Source organism: Marmota monax, unplaced genomic scaffold (genome assembly GCF_021218885.2).
Source record: "Marmota monax isolate L192 unplaced genomic scaffold, Marmota_monax_Labrador192_F-V1.1 WCK01_AAM20220418_F8-fsc00061, whole genome shotgun sequence".
NCBI lineage: Eukaryota > Metazoa > Chordata > Mammalia > Rodentia > Sciuridae > Marmota > Marmota monax.
The window spans coordinates 9,867,624-9,893,808 of record NW_026695230.1 but is presented as its reverse complement, the minus strand read 5'-3'; the positions used below and the strand labels follow the sequence as shown (position 1 = coordinate 9,893,808).

The window sequence follows — 26,185 nt, the reverse complement described above, 5'->3', positions numbered from 1 at the left end:
TAATTCTTCATTTAACTAGTACTTTCATTATGTTATACGAATATAGCAAGCAACAGAGACAAAACAAAAAGAACACTAATACTAGAAACTGGCTATAAACTCGAAGTGTCTAGTCCATTTTTCCTCAAATCTAGATTTATTAAAAATTAGATTTAAAAAGTGAAGAGATGTCATTTCTAGAAATAGTTCTTGGAAAACTGGGTACATTCACACACACAAAAAAAAATGAAGTTGAACCTTCTCTTTACACTAAATACAAAAGTTAAGCTCAAATGGACCAAAAACTAAACTTGAAACCTAAAATATAACACTTTTTGAAGAAAACAGGAAAATTTTGATGACGCTAAATTTGTAAAAATGTCTTGGATATGACACAAAAATAACTAAGTTAGAACAAGTAACAAATAAAAATAGATAAATTGAACTTCATCCAATTAAAAATTTTGTGCATCAAAGGACATCATCAACAGATTGAAAAGATAACCCATAGAATGGAAGAGAATATTTATATATCACATAACAAGATATTAATATCCATAATATATAGACAAATGCTTCAATTCAACAACAACAAAACAACCCAATTCATCAATGGACAAAGGATTTGAATATATATGTCTCCAAAGATCATATACAAATGGCAATAAATGTGAAAAATAACCAAGATTATTTGTCATTGGGCAAATCAAAACAAAGAGGTACAATTTCATGAACATTAGGATGGTTACTGTAAAAAATGCAAAATAATATTTTCTTAAAATTAATCAGTTCTTGTCTCTTCAACACAGAATACTTTTTCCCATTTTTTAATAATCAAAACACTATGTCTTAAAATATAAAGTGCACCACTTTACTGAACATCTCAATGAAATTAGATCTCCAGATTTTATTAATATCTTAATATTCACAAAAAATGTGCCAGTATTGACTAATTTTCTTGACTCCTATGTCACACTTCAGTCCTCTGCTTTACCATGCTGTGGCACTGTATTTCCCAGGTTTCATTGTCAGCTGGCTTCCTGTTAGGTTCTGCCAATGAGAATGACTTGTGAAAGAGAAAAGAGACTTCCTTTTTCTAGCTCCTGCAGCAGCAAAGACACTACGATTGCACCATTTCAAATTTCCATTGGAGCACCCCCAACACCAGTTGCCTAAGCCCCTCAGAAATATCAGTACCGGCTGGCCACAATCCTCTCAGTGATTATTATTGCATAAGCCATGCCACATTCACCTCAGTGGTCTGAGCAGCAGTTACACAGCATATCCTCTCCCTAAAAGCCCAATCACCAATTACAAGCTTTTCTACGCTCCCAGGTTTAAGGAATACAATTTCTCCTGTTTTGAGGGTTTTTTTTTTCATTCACCTCATGACTCGTTGCTCCTTACAGTTATTAATATTTGGGTTATTTCAGCTTCCTCTTTTGCTTTTTTCACCTTCCAATGTCTGTGCAACAAATTCCTTCAATTAGAGCTGGGATTGTGGCTCAGTGGTAGAGTACTTGCCTAGCATGCATGAGGCACTGTGTTTGATTCTCAGCACCACATATAAATAAAATAAACATTTATTGACAACTAAAATTATTTTTTAAATTCTTTCAATTAAACCCCGCCCATTTTAAGTACTTGCATTCATTGTTCTGATTGGATATGACTGTATTTGGTACAGTATAATACTTTGGGCAGACAAAAAAATATTGACAAGAGTATAAATTTATATTTTCATCACCCATAATTTAATATCATTCAGATTTTTTTATAATATCATACACAAAGGATGAGAAAAAGATCTTTGGATTGAGATCCAGAAATACTGTCAGACCATGGTTTCTGCATACACAGATTCAACCAATCATGGATTAAAAATGTAGACCTGCAAAGGTTTTACTAAACATATACACCATTTTTCTTGTCATTTTTCCCTAAACAATACAGCAGCTACTTACATCACATTTACATTGCTAGCTATAATAAGTAATCTAGAAATGATTGAAAATACACAGGAGGCTGTGCATATGTTATATCCAAAATTATACTGTTTTATTATATAAGGGACTTAAGCATCCACAGACTTTGGTATCTGCAGGGTGTCTTAGAAACAATCCCCCACAGATACCAAGGGAAGGCTGCACTATGTTCATACCCATACCCTCTCTCAGAGTCATAAATTTTCATCTTAAATCCTCTTCTCTCTAATGCCCATTTGGGTGTCCAACATAAATCTAAAACTTAACATGTCTAAACGGAGTTCCTGATATTTCCTCTAAAATCTGTTCCTTCCAAACCTTTCCCAACTTGCTTAATGGCAATTCCATCCTTAGCTTCTCAGCCAAAAACCTTGAGTCATTCTTTTTTGTTGTTGTTTCTCAGATCATTCTTGGTTATTTTAATATAAAAACTCCTTTAAAATTAATTCTAGAGAAACAGAATACAAGATTTCCATTAATTTCATATGTCATTAGTCCAATTATACAAAATTTTAAATTTAAATTGAACAAAAAAACTTTCCCCCAAACAGAAACACTTTGAAAATTAGTCGTATTTAGTTGCAGACTGTCTTCCCTAGCATTTTATTATGAAAACTTTCAATTATATAGCAAACTTTAAAGATTTATAGAATGAAATCCCCTCACCTGGATTCTACCATTACAATTTTACAATGCTTCCTTTATCATATAGCTATCCATTTGTGTTTCTGGTGCTTTGCAAAGTGACTTTTAGACATGCAAAAATTCTTCCTGAATATTTCTTCTTATATATTATTAATTATATTTTAATATTTGTTTCAATTATTTTTTTAAAAATGCATGTAATAAAATGCACAAATCAAGTGTTCATTCACTGAATTTTGACATATGTGTTTACTGTGAGCATTCCAATTCATCTCAATATATAGAACATTGAGTTAATAACTGTTTTGAGGAAAAGAATCAAAAATTATTTATAAGCTCTCTTTGTTCTTTATTTTTATTGGTTTTTTTATGCATGACAGTAGAATCCATTCAGATAAAATTATACAAGCCTGGGACATATCTTATTCTAATTAGGACCCCTTCTTGTGGATGTACATGATGGTGAGATTCACTTAGGTGTTTTTATATGTATATAGGAAAATTATGTTTGATTCATTCTACTGTCTTTCCTATTCCTATCCATCTTCCCTTCCCTTCATTCCCTTTGTCTAATCCTCCTCTCTTCTTCCCCTCCCCTCTTTATTGTAGTTTAGCTTCCACATATCAGCAAAAACAGCTGACCTTTGGTTTTTTGGGATTGGCTTAATTCACTTAGCATGACAGTCTCCAGATCCACCCATTTACTGACAAATGTCATAAAGTCATTTTGACATTTGACTGAGTAATATCCCATTGTGTACATATACCACAACATCTTTACCCATTAATTTCTGGCAGAGCATCTAGGTCGGCTCCATAGATTAGCTATTGTGAATTGTGTTGCTATAAACATTGATGTGGCTGCATCACTGTAGCATGCTGATTTGAAATCCTTATGATATATACTAAGGAATGGGATAAATGGGTCAAATGGTGGTTCCATTCCTAGTTTTATGAGGACTCTCCATACTGCTTTCCAGAGTGGTTGCACCAATTTGCAGTCCCACCAACAATATATAAGTGTGAATTTTTCCCACAAGCTTATCAACATTTATTGTTACTTGTATTCTTGAGTCAAGTCATTCTTGACTCTTCTCTTTCTCTCATCTTCCTAATACAGTCTGTAAGAAAATCTTATTTGTTTTTCCTTCAATATATATTTAGAACATAAATACTTCTCACCACCTGCACTTATTATTGCAAGCCACCAAGAACTCTCACCTAGATTACAGCCTCTGTGGTCACCCTTTTCCACTCTCTTGCCCTTACATTTTGTTCCTAGCAACAATCAAAGTGGTCCTTTTAAAAACATAAGTCAGATCATATCACTTATTTGCTCAAAATGTTCCAATGGCTCCCCATCAAACTAAACAGTAAAAGCAAAAATCCTCACAATGACTAACAAGTCTGTACTAAATCTGGCCTGTTACCTCCTGACTTCATCTCCTAACATTTCCCCTTCACTCACTTTTCTTTACCCTCTCCTGTGTCATTCCTGTTCCTTGAACATGCCTAGTACATTTCCACTTCAAAATCTTTTCAGTGACTGCTACCTCTGTCTGGAATACTCTTCCCCCAGATATCTGCTTGGTTCCCTTTCTATTACTACAAGTCTTTGAGCAAAATATTTCATCTCATTGATAACCTTTCCTGATCATCCTGTTTTAAATTGGACATACCTCCACCCTGAGCACCTCTTATTCCTCCTTTTTTGTCTTTCTTTTTTTTCTTCACAGCATTTTTCATATAACTTGCTATGACATAATAACTTATTTGGTGAGGTCCCTTTTATACATATTGCCTGTTTCCCTCCACTAGAATGTAAGCTCTTTGAGGTCAGGAATTTCTGTTTTGTTCACCGATGTATCTCCAATGCCCAGATGGTGCTGGCACATAATATGTGCTCAGGAAACACTTAACTCTAAACTCCAAAGCACAAATGAATGAAAAAGTGAATATATTCACACACAGAAATACTGTGTAACATATGTTGTATGTGTGTATGCATATATATACTATATATACATGATCTTGATGTTATTCTGAAAAGCAAAATTATATTACAAACTCTATTGGCAATGAAAATTATTTTTGCTTTTCTATCAATCTCAAATCTATAATCCTACCATACTATATATGGGGGCTCTCTAGCATAATGTTTAAGAGTCAGCCTTCTTGGTTTTATTAATCCCTATACTACTAATGCTGTGACCCTGGGCAAGTGACCTCTGTGACTCATATTTTTCACTATAAAAATCATCATAATAAAACTTAGTTCAGAGAGGCTGGGCTCATAGCTCAGTGGCAAAGCACTTGCTTAGCACATGTGAGACACTGGGTTCTATTCTCAACATCACATAAAAAATAAATAAATAAAATAAAGGTACTGTGTCCATCTACAACTATGAAATTTTTTTAAAACTTAGCTCATAGAAATGATGTAAAATATTTGATTATGTAATATATCTAAAACATTTTAGCATGGTGCCTGGTTCATAATCATCAGTATACCTTAGCTATTATTATTATACAAGGCATTAATATTTGTTGAATGGCAAGCTTTCAGCATTTTATACTGCCTTCACTGGTTTATATTATAAGCTTACTGAAGGCAAGAATCTTTTTTTTTACTTTAATAAGTAATTGATTAGTTTATTGATTAATGATTAAATGTAGTAAAAATATAAATTTCTAAAGTCAGGTTACTCAAGATGACCAGAATAAATAATACAGGACTTAAGGAAAGCAAGTTTGTTGGCTCTGTCCCCTCATCACACTATGTGATTCTAACCTGCCATAAAGTATAAGACCTTTTTAAAATTGCACAGTAGAGATAAGTGGATTTTCTAGCAGAAAATAAATAATGATAAATTAATGACATATAAAGAAAAGAAAACAGAGGGAAAGTAGAGACAGATGGCAGGGTTTAAAATTGAGACCAGTCACATCTGTCTGCTTCTTAAGAGAGAACAAAACACTAAGCAAATCTTGAGTTGACAACTAAGAGTGGAACTTTGTTGGAAAAGATACTACACCAAAAGATCACCCAAAGATAAACCCAGCTAAGTAAGGACAATAACTGACCCCAAAGGAAGTATACAGTTAACCACTGGTCACAAGAAGCTTAAACACTAGACTTTCACAGGAAGGGAACTGCAGAAGAATTAAAATAAAGGCAAAGATGATCATCATCAACAATCTTCAAAATGTTGACAGAGATGGAGTAGTTGAATAAATTTGACATTTACTAGTAGTTGCTAAATACTTGGATGGAATAATTGATCCTCAGAGAAGAACTTTAAGATTCTACTACATAAAATGTTTTCATTTACTATGAACCCTCACTTTGAAGGCATTTCATTTTTTCCTGATGCTATAAAAACTCACATTAGTTAATGTAACTATATTTGAAATTTGTCATGCTTGTATACTGATATAACCACTTTTTGAGAACTCTTCACAAATGTAGTTTCATTGTGGATGTATAAATCAAGAGGTTAAAACACTATTTTGTAGAATGTTATTCACAAAAGCGTGTTAGTATGTGAATGTGTGAACATCTCTTGAGTACCAGTGAAAAAAAGTAAATAAGATTTCATCATAAAACTGTTTGAGTTTATGTCCCTAACATCGTTTCATTATTCAAAAGCAGAATAAGAACCACAAAAGACAGATCATAATACAAAGTTCTGTATTTCTACAACATATAAAGAAATAAATTCTAGACACATGCCCAAAACAGATATTTAATCCACTCTTCCTTTTATACTTTGTTCTTTTCCCTTAGGTCTAACTCCTTTCTTTGTTTTGCTCATTCACTCCCAAATAAATTTAAAATCTTACTGTTAGGTAGTTCTTGTCATCTGCAACATCTCCTCCTACTGCTCTGGAAATAGTGAACCTTGGAAGTAAATGATATTATACCTAAGAATTTAATTGATGGGTTTCTATAATTTCTAGAGTACAATCAGACCAAGAAATTACCCAACTTCTATAGCAACAGTTTGTGGTTTTATGTTTTATATGTGCTTAACTGTAATCTTAAGAATGAAAGTGTGCAATGAATATACTATATAAATGCACATATAGTATATGCATGTTTATACATAATATACATATAACATATCCTAGATATTATTAAATTAGATATTATTAAATCATAACCATGCTAAAGGAATGAAGGCAGGAAGAAAGGAAGGTAAGAAAAAGAAAAGAAGGAAGATAGGAGCGAGCGAATGTACCTCTTTATCTTGATTAATACAGCCACTGAGCCATTGGTATATTTAATAAATACTCAGGACTGTGCTTTGACTCATGTTTAATTCAGAACAACTACTCCAACTTCTATATAGATATCATCTCACACAATTATACTACATCATATGGACTTAAATCACAAAATCAAATCTTTCCTTTTCTGACCTCCCTTTGTATTTCTTCATAATTTGGAACATCCTGGACTGCATATTCACACAGCTGAGAATTTACTCTTAGAAAACTCCCTACCAAAAACATCGGAAATATCTGTAAAGCCTATTCAGAATATTTTCATTGTCCAGGACTCAATTTTTTTTCAGTTCATCAGAATCTTCACTAAATATGTCACATAGGTACTCTCAGTTCTGCTATGACTAATTCACAGGCCTGCAAATTTTCTAACATTTCTGCATTCTAAGTGGATATTCAGGTAAACTTATGACAATTCATCTCAAACTAATTCCAAAAATTAACTTTTACAGCATTATAAGTCATGTGTCAAATATAAAGTGTAGAATGCATTTTAAAGCAGATAAATTATAATTTTATATCAATATCTTCATCATTTTCTCTTTAAAACTTTAAAAGACTGATTTCCCAGCCTCTGCTTAAACATGTGTCATAAGACAATTAAAGTATTTTAAATAATTAAAAATTCAAAAACAAGTGAGGAGGGGCTGGAGTTGTGGCTCAGCAGTAGAGTGCTCACCTAGCACATGCGAGGCCCTGGGTTCGATCCTCAGCACCATATAAAAATAAATAAATATTATAAAGGTATTGTATCCAACTACCACTAAAAATAAGTATTTTTAAAAAGAAAGCAACTGAGGAGTTTCTTTGCAATGCAAAAGAATAAAACAAATTAACATACCAAAAGAATTATACCCTGTCATAAATTGAGACAGTCTATGCTGTATCCTCTATTCTTGGGTAATGCTTTGTCCCTGCTAAATCTAAGAAACTGGAAAATAAAATAATGTTTAAAGGTCAGACAAATACTTAAAAAGAATGACCATATTTATTTTTATTCCTTTCATATTCATATTCTTATTCACATTTTCTCCATTCTCTATTTTTGTAATTACTATGTCTCCATCTTTTATATCCATTGTTTTTTACCATAGTAAAAAATCACAGAATTTAACTCAAACTTAATGCAACACTAAAACTATTAGTAATTTTAAGAATGAAACTTCAAAATAAGTACTGGAACTTCAAAAGCTAATTGTTGCCCTTAGGTTTTACATGAGAAATAGGAATAATATATAAATAATATAATTATATCAATTTACAAATTGAAATGTTCACCATTTTTAACTAACATTTCCAAAAATCTTCTCAAATGTTATAAACTGCACCAATTAATATTCTAACACCTGATCCAACATGGTAATGCCATCTTCCTCTTGGATCAAAGTTAATCCAACTGAGATTAAACTATTTGCCTCACTGAATCAGAGGTTGCTACAATGGAAAGCAAAGTGAAGCCTAGAGAGCTTAAACAACTTGTTCAAATTTGAAGAACTGGTTACTAATTAGTACCAGAGTTAGGATTAGAACCCAGTTTTCCAAACTCCAAAACACTAAAAATATGAGACTAGAATCCAGTTTTATAAATTGCAAAGTACTAAGAATTGTACAGAAAATAGAAAAGAAATGTCCTTAGTCCTAAAGAACTTACTAAAAGTCTAGAATTGCCTATTTCTAGTGGTGAATATTATTTGATCACAGTAATGGAGGCAACTGAAGAGTTAATGTAAATAGGATTTTTTTTTTAATTTGTGTAACCCCAAATAATTTATCTATAGTTCTGGTATACCTAATGTGATATTTTCCTGCCTGGATCTATACCTTCTGAATTATTTTGGCCTAAAATCAATATTAGAATAAATTGGCATTCCAAAAGACTGAGAAGGGATGGAAGTAGATATGAGAGTAGAAATAGAGAGAAAGGCATCCAAGGTAGAAACATACTGGCTGCCAAGGGAATGTCATCCCAGAACTAGAAAATTGTTGTACTAATCCTCAAGACACAATCCATGCATGTTTATAGAGTTAGCTAAAGTTATAAATGAAATCCTTCAACCACGCCTCTTTACACTCTTGCCTTTAAGTGATCATTCAAATGATAGGTACTAAGAACATGGGAAGGGGAAACATGAAAGTTGGATTTTAAAAACATAGCACTATTACTAACAGTAAGAGTTTCATGTGATCTATATGAGGTTAAAGTGAAGAAAATGAGGAAATAATTCCTCATGGTCATCTCTGAAACTCCTGACTACATTCTGCAGACCCAGCACCAACTTAAACCTCTAGGCAACTGTTGAAAATGGGGAAAACCTACAGTGCTGATGATGCAACATCCCAGATGTTAAATGTTGTATCTTTTTAAAATATTCACTAAACTTAACCTTGATAGGAAGAAGAAAATGAAAGGATGGGAAGAGACAGGGAGAAGGACAAAGTAGGAGGAGAAAAGACAAAAAGAAAATGAAAAAAGAAGGAAATACTTAGGGGAGCTTCTCCAGTTCTCCAGGAAGCTAAATCTCATAAAGCAATCTACAAAGTAATCTTTCATTTTAAAAAAGTCAAGTTGTTAATTATTAAATATGATATTTGTTTCTAGGCAAAGAAGATGTCACTTTTTAATAACTATACCATCAAGATTAAGACCTATTCTATTCTTTTTTTTTTTTTTTTTTTGGTACCAGGGCACTTAGCCACTGAGCCAAATCCCCAGCAGCCGCCTCCTCCTCCTCCTCCTCCTCCTTCTCCTCCTTCTTCTTCTTCTTATTTTATTTTGCAATAGGGTCTCACTAAGTTGCTTAGGACCTCACTAAATTGCTGAGGCTGGCTTTGAACTTGTGATCCTCCTGCCTCAGCCTCGAAAGCTGCTGGGATTATAAGTGTATACCACCATGTCCCACTCTATTCTCTTTTTATAGTGTGTATATATATATATATATATATATATATATATATATATATATATATATTATTAAAAGAGAAACAAAAAGGAATAATAAAAAGCAAATAAATTGGTCAATAAAACTAAAGGAACCAGGATATTTATTGGCTTCTTGCTGTACAAAAACTCAAAACTCGAATATTAATTTACTTTTCTGTTTAAATCTCGGTTGCAAGTTTGCAAAGACAAAATGAAATAAGCATTAATTTTTCCTTCACCAAAAAATTGCTACCTGATCACAGAAGTGAGGTCGTTCATACCAAGTGAAATATTTTAATCATGAAAAGACATGAAAACTACATAAGCAATCAGCATGTTTTTCTCAGAAGATAACAAGTGATTTCATAGTACAAAGAAGAAAAAACAATTTAAGATGTGAAAAATAATCACCTGAAGACATTATCCTAAAATAATGTCTATTGCTTTCTTTTTATTATTATCATTATTATTATCATCATCTGGTCCCCTGAACATGTGACTTGCCCAAGTATGTGGAATAACATCGCCATTGGTTATTTTAATATCTATAGCACAGAAACTATGGTTGCACTATAAATTCAGTAAGTTTGATGAACTTTCTTCCTCCTTCAAACTTTGCAAACGTTTAAAAAATTAAAAAAACAAAAATGTTTCTTTTACCATGAACTATTAATTTCGGACTCGTTAGAAATTGGTACTGCAATTTACAATGGAAAGACAAACAAGAAATGATCAAGGCCCTATGTTTCAAACTCTTAGGAGGAGGATAAATTGATGCATTCTTTCAGGGATGTAATTTGGCAGTATGGATCAAAATCATTAAAAATACTGTTTGAATTGTTTTGTTTTGTTTTTGTTTTACTTAACTCTTGAGCATTTGAGCTCTTGAGCTCAAGTGATCCTCCTGCCTCAGCCTCCCAAGTAGCTGGGACTACAGGCATGAGCCACGGTACTCAACTAGATTTTAAATATCTAAGAATTTATTCAAATCAATCAGTGAAGCAATCAGTGATATTCAAAAACTTATATGTTAAATATGTTCACCAAAGAATTGCCACAATAGAGAAAAAATAAAAATTTCCTTAATATTCAAATAGCTAATATTGATACAATGTTTCTTCAACAAATACATATATTGAGTACCTACTGAAGCTACACATTGTAGACTAGTTAAAATTATAAATAAATGATAAAATGATAATGCAAAATACATGCATGCATCAGTTAAAAAAGTCACAACCCAAATGAAATTTTAGAAAGGGGGTGTGTAGCTCAGTGATACAGCACTTGTCCAGCAAGTAGGAGGGCCTGGGTCTAATACTCAGTAGCACACGCGCGCGCGCACACACACACACACACACACACACACAAAGTTTGCCAAATGAATAGGCAGATCAATTAAATAAAAGAAGGTAAAAAACAGAACCAAATATATCTGAGAATTTAATCTATGAGAATTATATCTGAAAATGCATAACATTAGTATTATGGTTGGAATAATTGGTTCTTTATATCCTAACTGCATATCACACATCAAAATATTGAAGATTGAAATTTAAAAATTATATTTTTATAGTTCTTGATTTTCTACAATAATCACAGTTTTTTTTTCCCAATGAGAAAGAAAAGGAAAGAGAAAGACTATATATATTGCGATTTTCTCTAAACCCATTCTATCACATAATTGTTTAACAAGCCCATAATTATGACTAAAAGTAGAAAATAACATATTGACTTCACATTGCCAAAACAGATACCAAAAAATAGAGGTTTTCCTAAGGAATGTATTAGTATATTCTGTCTAATCAGAAACTTTAAAGTGAGGAAAACTTAAGTATACTAACTACATCAAACTGCAAATGAGGTTTAAAAAGCAATCAGGCAAGTCATATTTATTTGAGTCCATCTACTAGCAGATAGGTAGATGTACTAAAATAAGACAATTGCAAAGTGACTCAACCGTTGATAAATATGAATATGCTGAGACTGGTAATCAACACTGAAAGACAAAAATAAAGAACAGATATCAATTATTTGTCAGCGTGGCATTGCTAAAAGTTCTACCCCTGATTCCTAAACATGTAATCCTGAGCAAATCAAATAATTTCTCCAAATTTTAGATTCCTTGATTTTAAGCTTGCAGTAAAAAAAAAGTAGATTCTTCAGCTTTAAAGTTATAGTAGAAATTTATGCAAATGTAAAGAATTTTCATGTTACAAAATTAATAAAAAACTTGAAGTACCTTCAACAATAGTATTTATTTAATTAACCATAGGTGAAAATGGGAATAATATGAGACAAAAAATAAATAAATTTAAAAGAAGGAAAGCAAAAGAAGAAAATGAGCTGACCTCCTTGATAGTGAAGGATTTCTTTTATAGGAAATCAAGGCTCAGGAAAACTTAGCAGCTTTTTCCTATTGCAAACTGGAAACCAAATTTTTGAATTTTGGCTGCAAGCCTCAAGCCTAACTAATCACCCAACAGCACTTCTCCACATGGAGAAACTGATATAGCATCAACAAATTCTTTATCAAAATAACACTTTGTAACACTGAGAAAATTAGAAGTGTTGTAATCTATAAATGGCACAGCCTGCTCTGTTAAAATTTTATCCCAATTGGACTCTATGCTTGAAATTATGTTTTTAAAAAAGTGCTTCACTTTTCAAAACCATATACATTTTCTTTTTCTGTCTCTAAAATGTTTGTTTGTCCTTATAATTTTTAATATTATGTTTTTACATACTCTTAATAGAAATATTCCTAATACAGTAGGTTTCATTTTTCCCACTGAGGGAGAAAACATATTTGAAACCTTTTATTTTTCAGTGCAGCATTCCAATCCCCTACATCAACTTTCACTGAATTTTCAACCCCTTAAAATTTCATGTGCTGTCACCAGCTCTGCTCCAACTCAAACATATACCCACACATATGTGTACAGGTACACACAGACACAATGCTAAATTTTAAAAATAAATACTTAAACATAAAATTACCTGAGAGTGAGTGATACCAAGGTGGTATGCTATTTCCAAATATGTTTGTTAAGGTAATGAAAAAAAAGCATTATATATTCTAATAAGAGTCTGCTAATTTTTTTCTCTAAGTCAACATTATTAACCAAAATAATAAATCACTATTATAATAAGCCAGTTCTCACAGTTGGTCATTATAAAAGAAAAACAAAAGTCTTAAAAAGCAAAAGTCTTTGCCTATCAAAATACTTTTTTATTTTACTTATTAACTGCAAGCTCTCTGGATATCTCAGGGTTGCTTCTCTCCCAACCATCATCAAAACAGCCAGAGAACATCTTGCAATAACCCTGGAAAGAACACATGGTGAATGCTATGTGTTCTGTTACATTAGCTCATAAACAGCAACATACATGACACCTATACACATAAAGAACATCCTAAAGGTTTAATCAAATACCTCTACTTCAGGAATTAACTTCTCTTTTCCTTTGGTAGCCACAGTTTCTTCATTGGCAGCTTCTAGTGCTGTCATTATTTCTAATTGAAATCATCCTCTACCCCCACACCCTTCCACGAAGAAAACATAACTTTTATCTTTGTTTTGCACATGCACATCACAGTAGGGGTGGGGGGATAAATTGCTCTTTGCAATTTTCTTTCAATAATAAAATAGCAAATGAACACGTGATGCTCACTATTATAGGATACCAACCAATGCACATTCAACATAAAGTCAACTGTTGAACAGAACTGCACTGTTACCCTGTTTGCAGCACAGTTTCAAAAGAGAAAAATCTTCTAAGATGGGGGGAAATTATCTGAAGGTAAAGAGATACAATATTTGATACTTCACCAGCAATTTGTGTCCATTCTGAATAAAATACAGCAATTTAAAAATTTTCTGTGCTTGGGTCCAAGAAATAGACGTAAAATGAAGTTACAGAATTCAACATGATATCAGTGTCAACTTTATAGTACATCTTAAGAAAAGGAAGAAAGAATAATGAAATATACTATTGGTTATGTGTGAAACAAAAAACAAATTATGTTTATAACAAAGATTTGAGTTTTGAAAAATGGTTTAAAATTCAAATTAGAATAATAATAACACTTGTAAATCATTTATTATGCAATTAAGCTTATTCTCATTGTTTTATATACATTAACTCATTTAGTCCTAGAAACATACAACCCATTTAGGAGTAGGTATTATTATGTAAATTTTACTATCACAGTCCCCACTTTACATTTGAGAAACTAGTCACAAAGACATTAATTTACCTGAGGTTGTACTAGTAATGGCAGAATCAGGATTTGAACATAGGTAGATTAACTTTAAATATCAATCTCTTAACTGTCACTTAATCTCTAAACCACTGTAAAAGACCCTATTTGAGATTTTTGCTTCTTGAAACTGCCCCCTTTGTTTCATGTATAATTAATTACCTGTTTCCCTGAGAAATATAGTTATGGATATTAAAATCAATACAATGGTGTTTTGACTAATTACTGTACTAACTTCTTCACAAATTCATAAATCAGTATCCTTTGAGATAAGAAATTAAACAAAGAATGCACTCATGATTCTATGAATTACAAAAAAAGAAGTTTATTTAATAGTAACAAGAATTGTTTCTTCCTTGGTAAATTATTTTAAGTTCCTTCTATTAGAATTAGTTTGGTTCAAATATTGAATCCCTAGGCTCTTCTACATTTATAACACTATATTTTTCCATAGATCCTTTATACAACAGCATCCCTATAATAAAGCAATGGTGAGAATTTGAAAAGAAGCAAAATCCAAATCAAGGTAATACATTAACCATTATTTAATTTTTTAAATAATTTCTCAGTTCAGAATCTATTTACTCTTAAATATAACTGTAGCACTTATAATTATTTGAGAAGCATACCTGAGTTCAAATTCTGATTCTACCACTTTCAAATAATATGATCTTGGGCAAATTACTCAACTTCTCTAAGTATTTTTATTTGTATAATAGTCCACGCCTTGCCAGAATGTTGTAAAAATAAATCCAGAAGACATGTAAAGTTCTCAGCACAGTGCCTAGCATATATAGAGTGCTCAATAATTGCTCTTTGCTATTCCAAAACAAGTAACAATTCAAGAATTGAAAAGTAAATGCTAACTTATGGGAAAGCTCCTACATTAGTGCTATATAACAAAAAAGAAGCTCAATAAAACATTAATTCCCCCCTGTTCTTATCTAATTCAACAGACCATATTCAAATAGAAGTAGCAGCTTATGAGAGTACAGGAGGAGAATTGATCTTGCTAACTGTCAAAACACGAATTACAGAGAAGTACAAAGGCCAAGACAGGAAACTCAAAATGCAACCACAAGAATCCAAAAAGCACAGAAGTTTGCCAGTCACTCAATATACAGACGATTAAACCTAGCAGCCCCTCAACTCTAGACACAGCTCAGGAATTGGATGTTCATAGTGATAACTTAAGCCACCAAGACAAGCTGCTAAGAATTTAAACTGAAAAATCTGTATAGGATGTAATCTCAACTATGTTACATTACACCAAAATATAAATAGGGACCTTTTCTGGTAATGAAACTATAGGTGATTTTAATTATCCTCCTTAATTTTTCTGTATTTTCTGAACAACAAAGTGTTTAGAAAATTAGAATGTATAGTTAAATTGTAAAAATAAGGTTAACTCTTTAAAAAGTCTAAAAATCTAAAAAATGCATGAGTATATAACAGATTAACTCATTCTCTATTATTAGAGTCCCTTTTTCAAATAACCCACATTGCTCCTGAAATAATAAAGGTTTACAAAATTGTAACTATTGTGAAGAACATTAATTGTTGCACAATAAATTCACTTGAAAGACTGCTAAAAGTAGATGTGCTATTCTAAATAGCAGTCAACATCAACACAAAGTTTATAACATGAACCACATATGATTACCTCTATCTTTGCTTGCAACAATTCTGACACACCCTCTTTTTTAGGGTAGAAAATATTTAAACAACTCTAGGCAAACAGCAAAATAAACAGATAAAATGGAGAAATTTCAAGACGTAGTCATAAATGAAATGCACCTTTTTACCTTCTAAAATACAAATTAAAATGCTTTAGGCAAATTTAGCTATTACCATGTAATCACTGACACTGAACAGATGAAAAGGAAAGAAAGAAAGGGTAGCAGCTCAGAAAGCAATCTAAAATATAAGAAATCAACCTATGGCAAAATTTCTTCTTTCTGATCTGTAGCATGTATTTCTCCTTGGAATTGTCCCTCTAAATACCATGTACAATTAATAGAGAACATGCTAGAGAGCTACACAGCAGATCCCAGAGGACTTTTTCAGCTAAAAAAAAAAAAAAAAAAAAAAAAGTGTGTCTTCCCAGAAATATAAATCATTTTCCTGTTTCTTCATTAATCAGAGCTCCAACTTTAAAGAGTAAAAAGCAGAAGAACAAAAAGTCACAAAGTTCTGGGACGTTATAAACTTTGATTGCTTTAAGTATTACTATTAATATTATCAGTAATTCTAGTAATATTACTGTGCTAGTACAGATGTGAGATGGACTAAAGGAAACACAGTTACAGGATTAATCTATGGCAGAATCAGGATAGAATTTGTATGAACACATATTTCTTTTTTTTTTTTTTTTGGACTCCAATTGTCAGGGGTTAAAAGCAATAGACACCATTTTAAATAAAAGATGTATCTATGTTTTGTAATAAAAAGGGTAAGTCTAAATCATGCCTGTAAATTATTTTCTAAAGTGCATCTTATCCTTGGAAAACAAACAAAAATGCTCTTTAGATGTGGTTTACTCTTAGTGTGTCTTTATTTTCAAGTTTTATTTACATCACTTAAAATTTAAACTTTCTCTAAACAAAAAAAGTGAAGAAAAAATAAATTAAAACAAATATCTTCCCTTTATTATTATGTTTGTGAGCAGATTTTAATCCATTTTAAATTGGATTATCCAGGTCTTAGAAATGCAAACTCCTGCAATCACAGGAGACTCTGAGTTTTTCATGATGCTTAAAGGAAAGAAGGGAATAATAAATAAGTTCCTGGTTTTGATTCATTTTTTGCTCTTTTGAATTAATTAATGCTGTGGAAATCCCAGGCAACTGCTATTTCATTTGTGACTGAATTGAGTCCAAAGGAAAAATATGTAAAACATTATTTAATTAAAATTTTGTGGGGTTTTTACTTATTTATTTTTTTCCTCTCCTACTAGCTAACACAGTCATTCCAACTATAAGGACAGTTTCATGTTTGTTGCTTTTGAATTGCCTTTAGCCACTTTCATATGTCCAGAGATCTGTAGTATCTGGAGCCATATTGTTCTTCAGATCAAACCCTTGAGTATGGCTCTCAAGTCTCTGGCCTTACTTCAAAGCTATCTTTGTCAAAATCTAAAACACATAAGATTGCTTGTATTGGTATGCATATGGCTCTTGAGGAATACTAGTGGAGATTTTTTCTTCTCATACATGTAGTTTTCCATTTAGCTTAGAAAGTAGGAGAATAATGAGAATTGGAGAAGTCTATTCAACTTTAGTAATATTACTACAAGTCAGGAAATTCAGAAGTTCGCTTTCCTTGTTTGGGAGTATAGGGTTGGGGGAGGGAATCCTGAGATGTCCTAAAACAAAAATCTAATTACCTCAATCTCCTGCTTAATTAAAAACCTTAGTCATTTACCCATAACCTACAAAATATATATTCCTTAGTACGGATACAATAGTTATTAATAATCTGATTCCAAACTGTCGTTCTCAATTCACTTCTTGGCACCTATGCATACACTCAGCAGCAGAAGACTTGATCTTCTCCAACTGTTCTCTGTTGATTATTCTCTAGTTACATTTGCCTGATTTCTGCTCCTAGGGCTTGAAAGCTTCTTCTCAATTTATGGCCTACAAAAACACTGTTCCCTCAGAGTCTCCTTTTCATCAAATTATCTCCTACTCATCATTTAGGTCTCAGCTTTCATACCACTAATGCCGGGTCTTGTCACCATCCTTAATCCTGGTTATATTTTCCTTTTCTTTCATAATATTCATTATCTTAAAACCAAATATTTACTTAATGCCTTTGTTCTCTTTGGATTATAAACTCCTAGATAAAAGGACATCATGCATTTTAGTTTACCACTGTATTTCTTGGCCCATTCCTATATGACACTCAATGAATTTAGGAGATTCTCTTATTATCTAAATATTGATCATGTAAGTTTCCAAAATTACATAGGAAGTGAAAGTCATGAGAATCTAAAAATGTTCACTAATGAATTTATCATGTATAAGGTTATTCTAGTCTTCATTCAAATATCCCTCACAGATTAATTTATCATGTATCTTACTCATTGGGATCAATGTCTGTGTTTTTGAAAATCACTGCTCAGTGGTTTCAAACTTGTCTGCATAATGAAGTAACATGAAGAACTTCAAAAATATTGATACCTGAATAGAAAAGACAGTAGAATGAATAAGGCATAACTTTCCTTTGTCTGTAAATTAATACACAACCAGTGAAACTCCACATAAATGTACAACCACAAGAATGGGAATTTTGCTCCGTGTATATACAATATGTCAAAATACATTCTACTGTCACTTATATCTAAAAAGAACAAATTTTAAAAATACATTAATACCTGGATTTCATTCCCAAAGACTGGCTGAAGTGCACATAAGCATAGGGCTACTAAATAACAGCCAGATAATTTATGTCTTACAAAATTAAAAATCAAGCCAACCAACTCCTACATGTTGCATTATTCAGTATTGTTATAACCAATATTCAAAATTAAAACATTAAGGAACTGCAAAATGAAATCACAAACATTGCAAAAGTTGCAAGATTTCAATAAATATAGAAATGTAGTATTGTAGAAAAGATCTAATTACTGAAAATAAATAATTGGCAGTTAGATCAGATTAAAAAAACCAAAGAACCAAAATTTGACAGAAATGATACATGATATGGTAGATTATTCAAAAGAGAATTATTTGAATGTAAAAAGATTAGGCAATGTCCTTATGATATAATCTTTACAAAAATGACCTTTGTGGTGATGGTACTAGAATATCAAAAATGACTATGCTATTACAACTTTTGATCTGAAAATTACTCTTAAAAAACAACTTTATTCTTCCAAAAATTGATACATAGTTAGAATCACATATGAATACTGCAAGTTATATACACCTTTTACTAATTTTGTTTTAATTTTTAAGACTAAGTCAAAAGGGAAGTAATTTTTCTCATTTTTTACCATGAAATTTCAATTTCCACCCATTGACTAAATTAAAATACAAGCTACCAACCTTTTATCACAGGACCTTGCCAAAAGCATGTAGTTTTACCCTTTCATATTCTTATGCTTATTATTATTTGCTTTGCCTCATTTCAATGGATAGGACCTACAGGTGGGATGAGGGGGCATGAACATTAATTATCTTGTTTCCATCATAGGAAGAAAGAATTCAATATTTTCAATATTAAATATTTCACTATCATACATGATGTTAGTTTTAGGTTTACCACAAATGCCCTTTTCAAATTAAGGATGTTTTATTCTATTTCTAGTTTTCTTGGAATTTTAATTATGAACTCGGGTTGTCAAATGCTTTTTCTATATTTATTGAAATTATCAAATAATTTTTTCATTTATGCTGGTAATAGTGAAATTTTACACATGTTAGACTTTTCATTTATAGACTAAATCTTACTGGTCATGATATATTATACTTTTTTTAGATTGCCAAATTTAATTAGCTGATAATTGTTAAAAAGTATTTTGCATCTATAACCATAAAGGATATTTGTAATTAACCTTTTTTGTAGTTTTTTTCAAGTTTGGTATTAGGGTGAATGCTGGCGGCCTCATAAAATGAGGTTAGAATTCTTCTTTAATTTTTTGAAATAGTTTTTGTAAGACTGGTGTTATTGCTTAAATGTTTGATAGAATTCACCAGTGAAATCACTTGGGTTTATAATCCCCTTGATAGAAACTTTTATTTCTTAATTAACAAATTTAATTTCTTGCATAGTACATTGCTACTTAGGTTTTTTGTTTCATGTTGTATCAAATCTATAGTGATTATTCATCTTCCATTCTTTTTTTTCTTTCTTTCTTTCTTTAATGGAGCTAGGGATCAAATCCAGATCCTTGCACATGCAAGGCAGGTGCTCTATCACTGAGCAATACTCCCAACTCCTCTCCTTCATTCTTTTTTTTTAAATATTTATTTTTTAGTTATAGGGGACACAATGTCTTTATTTTTTATATATATTTTTTTCTTTATATTTTTATTGGTTGTTCAAAACATTACAAAGCTCATGATATATCATCTTTCATACATTTGACTCAACTGGGTTATGAACTCCCATTTTTACCCCAAATACAAATTGCAGAATCACATCGGTTACACACTCACATTTTTACATAATGGCATATTAGTGACTGTTGTATTCTGCTACCTTTCCTTTCCCCTACTATCCCCCCTCCCCTCCCCTCCCATCATCCCTCTCTACCTCATCTGCTGTTGTTCAATTATCTCCCTTGTTTCCCCCCCCTTTCCCCTCACATCCTCTTCTATGTAATTTTGTGTAACATTGAGGGTCTCCTACCATTTCCATATGCTTTCCCTTCTCTCTCCCTTTCTCTCCCCCCACTCGTCTTTGTTTAATGTTAATCTTTTCCTCATGCTCTTCCTCCCTGTTCTGTTCTTAGTTGCTCTCTTTATATCAAAGAAGACATTTGGCATTTGTTTTTTAAGTATTGGCTAGCTTCGCTTAGCATAATCTGCTCTAATGCCATCCATTTCCCTGCAAATTCTATGATTTTGTCATTTTTTATTGCTGCGTAGTACTCCATTGTGTATAGATGCCACATTTTTTTTTTTTTTGGTAAGTTATGTTCTCTTTTTTCTTGATCATTACCAAAAAAAAAAAAAACACAAAACCTTTGCCTATGCCTAGATAGTAGTTGTGCTCTTCTTTGAATTTATCTCACTTGGAGTTCCCTGAATTTCTTAAATCTGTAAATTTGTGTCTTACACCAAATTTGGGGAATTTGATGTCATTATTTCTTCAAATTCTTTTTTTCCTGTCCCCATATCATTCTTTATTTTCTGGGACTCCAATGTTAGACCTTTCAATATTGTCCCACATATCCCTAATACTATATTCACAGTTTCTAATGTTTTTCTTTCTGATCTTTAAATTGGACAACTTCTATTGTTCTATCTTCAATGAACTGATATTTTCTTCTGTCATCTCTATTCTGCTGACTGTCCCCTCAAATAATTTTCTTAGTTTATATTTTTTTTCAGTTTTAAGTTCCCATTTAGCTCCTTGTTTATAGCCTCCCCGCAATCCCCCACTGAGATGTTCTGAGTTCTATTTTGTTTGGTTTCACATTTTTTAGTCAGTCATATGTTGAAAAATTTTGAATTATAATGTGGAGACTCTGGATTCTTTTATAGTCCTATAAGGAGTGTTGCTGTTATTTCAGCAAGAAGCTTACTTGCAAAGACCCAAACTGAATATTCTACCTCACCTGCAGCTCACAGCAGCTCAAATATTTGCTTAGTCCCTTAGGCTTGTCCAAGCTGTTTGAAGCCTGTCCTGTGTGTGCATTGGTTTGGGGATCAGTCAGAGATTTAGACAAAGTTTGTACATAGATGTTGACAGTCTCCTGCTGTAGCTCTTTACTCTCCAGGATTACCCCCTTACTTCTGAGAAGCTATGGTTACCTGAAATCTGCTTTTTTGGTTTTCCAGGCCAGAAAGAATGTTGGTTTTTTTCCTATCAGAGTTTTATTAACTTGTCTGACACAGAACCGGAGCCTGCCCTCATACAACAAACCTTAAAAATGACAAACATACCAAGTTTCCCTCCATCCATTTTCTACTGTCATGTCCTCTCGTGATTAAGCCTGCTTTTAAGTTGCTTTACAGTGCCTTCAGATAGTAATTTTGTGTTTTTTTCCCAGAATTTATAGTCATCCCTAATCAGTTTTTAATAGATTCAAGTGGCCTTTTCTTACTTCCAATTACTCTCTGAACATAAATACTTCTCGTATTGCCTTAAAGACAAAATAAAGAGTACCATATTTTTTTTTCACTTCTCCATGCTTTCTATTACTCTGTCCATAACCTCTTTTCCTTTGTCTGTTCAGTGAAATATTAATAAACCTTTAAGGTTCTATCTCAACTATCACCTACTCAATGAAAATGCTCCCCGACTACACCAAAGTTAGTTGTTTCTACCCTTGACTTACTCAAGCTCCTATTATACTATTCAGTATTTATTAATTCCTGTGTCTGTCTTTCCCACAAATTTATAATATTTTTATATATAGAAATCACCTTTTCATTTTATTCCCATTGTGCCAAGCATACAGTAGATGAAAACTGATGTTTGTCAATAACATTTTTCTCATGAAGCCAATCATTAAAGAGCAATGAGGAAAATAGGGACTAAGTCATCACCTTCAATATCCTTCAGACTGAGTATTAAAAATTAAGTAAGCAATACAAATAACATATTGCGGAAGATAAAAATGAGAATATGAGCAATCACATTACCATATTCTTTCAATCCTACCCTCATACAAATAATTTAAGGAAAGATGGGGGAAGGGAGATGATTCATTTATTAAAGGTTCCCTGAGTACTAAGTACCTTTATTACCTATGTAATTCTCCATAACCCTACCAAATAGAAATTTTCTATGCCCAAATTATATATTTTAAGACAATAATCAAGTTTTGCCACCCTCAAATTTTTCAATACCTGATGTTTCAGTTGACAGTATTTAAATCAGAAATAACTCATGTCTATTAACATAACATGACATAGTATAAATATGTATACATACTGTAAATACTATACATAGTATAGAATTATGTAGAAGAAAATTAAGTAATACTATATAAAAGGACTGATCCAAATTGTAATTTTAAATAAAAAAGAATATACAAAGTATAAGGCAATATGTGTAAAAGGGGGGAGTGTCAACCTCACATAAAATAAAGCTTCATAATTCTATGGAATTATATATATTTGTGTCCGATTATTTAAAAGATGTCTGGAAGGATAAAAATCAAAATAGAAGTTTTTATTGGAAAGAAATTGAATTTTGACTGGGGAGACATATTAAGGAAATTTTCTTTCAATAATTATTAATTGAGGAAATGTTTGATGATGGTCTGCTAAATGCCAGACACTTTTCTATAAGAATGCATCTTTTTACTACTTGTGTAATTTTAATATACTTTTAATTTTTTAAATGAAAGTATTACCTCAATAGGTCAACTAAAAGAACAGAAGGCCAAAAAAACCATTTAATGTAAATACACTTATTATTTTTTAAAATATGTTCTCCTAACTCAGATTAAAATTATCTTCTTTTTTTCCTGTCCCCCAATCCTGCCTTCCCCATGATGGGGATGGAACCCAGGACCTTAGCGCATGCCAGGCAAGTGCTCTACCACTGAGCTACATACCTAGTCCTAAAATCCTTATTCTCTGGATCTGATCTGGACCCTGTGGACAAACAAACTGATTTATCTCATTTCCCCTTACAACACAGTTCTGTTATCTCACATCAACTCTTCTGAGGTTGGGGGTTACCTGCTGAAATCTAAGGTTCTTACTAACTATAATGTTAGGTATCATCTGCCTGCCCAGAGATGTAAAACACACCATTTAAAAAATTATTCAAGGTCCATCCCACTACCAGCAGACACCCACTGGAGCTCAGGCTCCAGCACAGAACCACCTCTTCTGACCAGCAGAACACACAGTGTGGCCCACACTGGTGGGACCAAGGTTCAGGGTAGGTCCGATTTCGCCACCTCCAGGAAGCCCAAGACTAACCCATCTTGGGACACTGCAGACATTACCATAGCTTTCCCCATGAAGTAATCCCTACCATTTTGAGAACAGACAGGGCCTAGAAGCAACTGCATCTCAGAACAGGCATCCCAAAGACAGTGTAAGGCCCACCCTTTCAACCCCATCTCTGTAAGACATTGCATCCATCTTGGAGAACCTCCATTATTTTCTCAAGTTATCTCGGCTATTGCCACCACCACCTTTAGTTGCTGTAGCATACACTGAGGGACACTAGTAGGGTCTAGAAGCCCAACATCAAGGTGAGGTATAGACAATCTGCACAGGTACTACAAGAATATAGGGTAGAAACTATAATATCTCAGATCCACACTGCAAGAAAGGAAGTCACATAGACAACATGAAAAAACAAGGAAGGAAAGTGCCTCAAACAAACCAGGATACTACAATAACAGAACACATGAATAGAAAAGTTGATGAAATGTCAGAGAAGGAGTTCAGATGGTTCATAACTAAAATGATCTGTGAATTAAAGAATGACCTAAATGAGCAAATACAGGCAAAAACTGATCACTCCAACAATGAGATAAGAGAGCAAATACAGAGAGCAAAAGATGACATCAAGAAAGAGAGATTCTGAAAAAAAAAACAGTCAGAAATCCTTGAAATGAAGGAAACAATAAACCAAATAAAAAACTCAATAGAAAACATAACCAATAGACTAGATCACTTGGAAGAAAAAACATCAGATAATGAAAGCAAGTATACAATCTGGAAAATAAAGTTGACCACACAGTGAAGATAGTAAGAAACCATGAACAGAACATCCAATAATTATGGGATACCATCAAAAGACCAAATCTAAAAGTTATTGGGATAGAGGAAGGCACAGAATTTCAAACCAAAGGAATCCACAATCTCTTCAAAGAGATAATATCAGAAAATTTCCCAAGTAATGAAGAATGAATTTGAAAACCAAATGCAAGAGGCTTACAGGACACCAAATGTACAACATTAAAACAGATCTACACCAAGGCACATAATAATGAATATTCCTAGCATACAGAATAAGGATAGAATCTAAAAAGCTATCAGATTAATATAGGGGGAGACCAATTCGTATCTCAGCAGATTTTTCAACCCAGACCCTCAAACCAGAAAATCATGGAACAACAAAAACCAAGCTCTGAAAGACAAGAGTCTTATATCCAACAAAATTAAGCTTTAGATTTGATGATGAAATAAAAACCTTGCATGATAAACATAAGCTAAAAGAATTTACAACTAGAAAGCCTGCACTACAGAATATCCATGGCAAAATATACCACAAAGAGGAAATGAAAAACAATGAAAACCAGCAGAGGGAGGTATTTATTCTTTTTTGCTAAAGGAAAATCTAATCAGAAGAGAAACCAAGTCAAGTTAAATACCAAAAATAAGCCAAAATGACTGGGAATACAAATCATGTCTCAATAATAATCCTGAATGTTAATGGCCTAAACTCACCAATCAAAAGACATAGACTAGCAAAGGATCAAAAAAAAAAAAAAAAAAAAGAGCCAACAATATGCTGCCTCTAAGAGACACATCACATAGGAAAAGACATCCACAAACTGAAGGTGAAAGGTTGGGAAAAATCATACCACTCACATGGACTGCAGAAGCAAGCGGGGGTTTCCATCCTCATAACATATAAAGTAGACATCAAGCTAAAATTAATCAAAAGGGATAAAGAAGGACAGTACATACTGCTCAAGAGAAACATGCACCAACAAGACTTAACAATTATAAATAGATATGCCACAAACAATGGAGCATCTACATTCATCAAACACACTCTTCTCAAGTTCAAGAGTCAAATAGACCACAACACAATAAATTTGGGTGACTTCAACACACCTCTTTCACCAATGGATAGATCTTCCAAACAAAAGCTGAACAAATAACCTATAGAACTCAATAATACAATCAATAACTTACACTTAACAGGCATATATAGAATATTTCATCCTTCAATGAGCAAATACACTTCCTTCTCAGCAGCACATGGATCCTTCTCTAAAATAGACCGTATAATATGTCACAAAGCAACTCTTAGCAAATATAAAAAAGTAGAGATACTATCCTGCTTTCTTTTCTTTTTTTTTTTTTTAATTTTTTATTGTGGGTTGTTCAAAACATTACAAATTTCTTGACATATCATATTCCACACTTTGATTCTAGTGGGTTATGAACTCCCACCTTCACCCCATACACAGATTGCAGATTCACATCAGTTACACATCCATTGATTTACAAATTGCCATACTAGTGTCTGTTGTGCTCCGCTGCCTTTCCCATCATCCACCCTCCCCCCTCCCCACCTCTCCCCTCCCCTCCCCTCCTCTCTCTCTACCCCCTCCACTGTATAACCCTGAGGGTCTCCTTCCATTACCGTGCAATTTACCTTCTCTCTCCCTTTCCCTCCCACCTCTCATCCCTGTTAAATGTTAATCTTCTTCTCCTGTTCTTCGTCCCT

At 32.6% G+C, this 26,185-nt stretch overlaps 1 protein-coding gene across 27 annotated transcripts in view; it reads right to left on the bottom strand.

The window, feature by feature from the left end:
• Sox6 (SRY-box transcription factor 6) overlaps positions 1 to 26,185 on the bottom strand; it is a 612,624-nt gene that overhangs the window by 385,421 nt on the left and 201,018 nt on the right. The window contains exon 1 of one of the 27 annotated variants that reach the window (XM_058576998.1): positions 18,165 to 20,218. The exons of 24 other annotated variants lie outside the window; for them this stretch is intronic. The gene's annotated coding sequence lies outside the window, so the exon portion shown is untranslated. Of the gene's footprint in view, positions 1 to 6,452; positions 7,497 to 13,253; positions 16,146 to 18,164; positions 20,219 to 26,185 lie in introns of those variants that run through there. 2 more of the 27 variants (XM_058576991.1, XM_058576995.1) reach the window with 2 other exon arrangements.